The sequence below is a fragment of the Psammomys obesus genome, unplaced genomic scaffold (genome assembly GCF_907164565.1).
Source record: "Psammomys obesus unplaced genomic scaffold, mPsaObe1.curated_primary_1811, whole genome shotgun sequence".
Taxonomy (NCBI): Eukaryota; Metazoa; Chordata; class Mammalia; order Rodentia; family Muridae; genus Psammomys; species Psammomys obesus.
In genome coordinates, this window is record NW_026596356.1 from 1,123,230 (window position 1) to 1,127,493 (window position 4,264).

The window sequence follows — 4,264 nt, forward strand, 5'->3', positions numbered from 1 at the left end:
GTCAGCACAGCACAGCTACTAGCTATCAGCACATCTCTCTATAGATATTAGCCACTAGTCTGTATTTTTCCTTCCAGAAACTGTTTAATGGCTAATGTTCTCCAAAGCTAGGATCACAGATCAAAGATGCAGAGAGAACCTGATAGAATGCATTCTTGAGCCAGATTTCCTGGGATCAGGCAAAGGCTTTGACATTAACTTAGTTTTAATCACGGGACAACATAGTTAACTTCTTTGTACTTCATGCTCTCAGTGTACAATGTCAGCCAGCTGATCATGAAGTGCTCTGAGAATCAAGTAGTTTATTTTTAGTAAAATACTAGTAATAACTTCTAAATGTTATACATCTATTAAATATCCCATCATTTCAAGGCGCTATAACTAACCACAGTTGTTAATAACTGCTTATGGTTGAAGTGATAAAGATTAGGTCCTTTCAGCCTCTATGTGTTTGTTTGTTTGTTACCTGTGCTATGATTTCTTTACAAATCCAAGTTTGTGAAGTGAAACTATTAATAAAAGGATCGCAATAATTCTCATAAATTGCATGGGCAATGTCTTTTTCTCAAGGCAAGGGTATCAGCTGAGCAGGAAGCACCGGCCACCTCCCAGGGTCTTCTTGATAGCGTTCTTGACTTCCTGGTTCCTTAGGCAGTAGATAAAGGGATTCAACATGGGCGTGAGGACGGCATACACAGCTGAGATGAGTTTGTTAGAATTAAAAGATGCAATAGCTCTGGGTCGAACGTACATGAAAATCATGGCAGTGTAATAGATGATGACCACAGTGAGATGCAAGCACAGGTAGAGAAGGCCTTCCTTCTTCCCTGGGTGGAGGGTATATGCAGAATGGTGGACACTATGTAGATACAGAGAGGACAGTGGTCATAGGAGGAAAGACGAGGATGACAAAGCCAAAGCAAAGTCTACGAGCTCAGCAGTGCACATATCTTTGCAAGCCAGTTTGAGGATTGGTGAGATATCACAAAAAAGTGGTTCATGACATTGGAGCCACAGAAAGCAACATGTGAAATAAAATAGACTTTGACAACAGAGACCATGAAACCACTAAAATAGGAAAGGGCCATTAATTGCATGCAGTAGACCGTGGTCATGATGACTGGATATCGAAGAGGGTGGCAGATGGCTACATAGCGGTCATAGGCCATAGCTGCCAGAAGCACGCATTCAGTGCATGCAAGTGAGATAAAGAAGTAGAGCTGGGTCATGCAGCCAGTAAAAGAGATGTGCCTTCTTTGCAGGAGAAATCCATCTAGCATCTTGGGGACAGTGACAGAGACATACCAGATCTCGAGAAAGGACATGCTACTTAGGAAATAGTACATGGGCTTGTGGAGGGAGCCAGTGGCCCAGACAGTGAATATAATTACAAGATTCTCTGCTATAATCAGCATATAGACCACAAGGAAAAGAAAGAATAGGAGGAGCTGTAGCCAAGGGGCTGTAGGGAAGCCCACCAGGATGAACTCACTGACCAGAGTGACGTTCATGTCCACCACAACCAAAGGCACTGGGAGATGTTGATGTCTTCTGTGGTAACACCACAAATAAGGGCAATGGCTAGGACATCAAGACCAAAAAAAAATGTTAGTAATTCACTCTTATTATGAATAAAATTTACAATATAATTTATATTAATAAATTCTAGCAATGAGATGAAACAATTTTCATCAAGATAATAAAAAAGAAAAAGCTTTCCAGAATCACAAGTTTTCTTTTTCTTCTGCCCATCACACCAGCCCACCCTGGTGGGGTCACCAGAATCTTGCCTGCCCCTGAGTGTACCATAATCTCAGGTCTGGCTGGGGTCATGTAGCTTCTACACCAGCCTACCTCAACGAGTATAGCTCTCACCCCTCATCAAAGAAGTTTCTTTCTCAGCAAGCAGAGACTATTACAGAGATTACAGAACCTACTACAATCCCACAATTGTTCAAAGTATAGGCAGTAAGCTATTGTGCAGTGTCCAACCCCAGTTCATACATCTGTAATGCAACCTCTACACCTAAATCCCAAGAAACATCACAGAAGAGGGAAGAAAGACTTTAAGGGGCAGATGATGAAGCCATCAGTTGCTAGTGTCTTCTAGAAGTTATAGGAAACTTATAGCCGTGAAATTTCAACACATATAGTTCCCCAAACAAGATCAGTTGACATGCCAATAATAATGAGGAAAATTTCAAAAGGCCCCACCTCTACATGAAGGCCTTCAGGCATCAGTGGATGCTGAGAGCATCCATGGATGCTGAGAGAGGGAAACTACTTTATCCATGCATCTACTTTATCATGCTGATAGGATGGTCCCAAGTGGTCAGCCCTAAACACATGCACATACATTCAACACTAACTGAACTCATTAGGTTTTCTGGGTGGGAGTAAAAATTATGTTCATAAAGTTCTAATATATGACATTCTCAAAAAGTAAAATAATCAATAAAAGTCTAAGTTTTCTCTGCATGTATTTTTCACTCTTTAAAATTAATAACAATATTATCTTTTCTAGTTCCCTCCATTAGCCTGAAAATTTCATGATTTCCTAGTTTTTAATTTCAGGGTAGTATTGCATTGTGTAAATGTACCACAATTCTGGTATCCATTCTTCAGTTGAGGGACAACTACTTCTTTCCAGATTCTGGCTATTATTAATAAAGCTGCTATGAATGCAGTTGAGCAAGTGTCCTTGTATGGTTGAGCATCTTTTGGATATATGCCCAAGAGTGGTATAGCTCCAGAAGCAGAAAGACATATATGGTATATACCCACTTATAAGCAGATATTAGTCATATAATATAGGATAAACATACTAAAAAAACATACTAAAATCTATAGTCCTAAAGAAGCAAACAACAAGGAGAACCCTAGGGAAGAGGCTTAATCTTCATTCAGAAGGGCAAACAGGATAGACAGTTGAAGTGGGAGAAGACAGGAAACAGGACAAGAGCCTTCCACAAGGGGCCTCTGAAAGACTCTACCTATTAGGGTATTGAAGCAGATGCTGAGACTCATAGCCAAATTTTGGGCAGAGTGCAGGGAATCTTATGGAAGAGGGGAGAGATAGAAAGATCTGTAGGGGACAAGAGCTCTACAAGGAGACCAGCAGAGCCAAAAAATTCTGGACTTAGGGTGCTGCAGAGGCTGCTGAATCAAACAAGGACCATGTATGGAGATGACTTTCCTTGACACCCTGCTCACATGTAGCCCATGGGCAGTTCAATCTCCATGTGGAGAGCAGCATCTGTCTCTGACACGAACATTGTGGCCAGGTCTTTGATTACCTCCCCCTGGCAAAGTGGCTTAACCAGGCCACAGAGAAAAAAGATCCAGGCAGTTCTAATGAGACCTGATAGACTAGGGTCAGATAGTAGGGGAGAAGGAACTCCCCATCAGTGAACTAAAGAAGGGACATAGAAGGGGGAAGAGATCAGATGGGTGGAGATGGGAGGAGATGAGGGAGGGGGTTACAGCAAGGATACAAAGTGAATAAATTGTAATAAATGACAATAATAATAATTTTAAAAATTAATAGCAATATAAACAACAAGGTCACATATGTGTTTTCTATTACATTGCAGTCCATTTCATGTAAGACAGAAAATTTATTATAATTGGAATGTAATGCTATTGACTTCAGAAAGTTCTATCAGACTCATGTTTCAATAATGTTTGGTGTGCTGACCCACACAGTCTGACACTGCAGCTTTGTCTTCCAAGAACATTTGAAAATAAACAAAACAGGCCTTATTTTGATGAACTTATTTATGAGTGTTCTCTGTTTTAGAGAAATGTTTTAAGAAATCAGAATAAAAAATATTTGTTCATAAAAAATAAATAAATAAAACCACGTCTACCCTAATGCTGTCGTCTGCAAATAGTAGTCAAAATGTCAATGCCATTTCTAGATCCTTTGTTAGAGAAGATAGACTCGTTTACCCCTCCAAGATGATTCTATTTCTGTTTAACTAGGGAATCACTGAACAAACATTTATTGATTCCTGAAATAAAATAATGGAGATTAGCATTCAATCAGAAAATCCTCCAAAACTTTAGTTTTTAGTGATATTTTAGCTATAGTCCTTTGACCCACCACAATGTCTTCAAGACGTCTATGGAAATTTTTACATGAAAGTAATTACTGGAAATGTTCACGTAGGAGACATCTACAGAAACTGTGTCAAAAGGCTGTGACAATGTTTCAGTGGATATAGCACTTGCCATCAAGCTTGAAGACCTGAGCTCAGATTTC

The 4,264-nt window shown here is 39.8% G+C and overlaps 1 pseudogene; it reads right to left on the reverse strand.

The window, feature by feature from the left end:
- Positions 1-579: 579 nt before the first annotated feature.
- On the reverse strand, positions 580-3,275 carry LOC129669250 (olfactory receptor 6-like; annotated as a pseudogene).
- Positions 3,276-4,264: the final 989 nt, after the last annotated feature.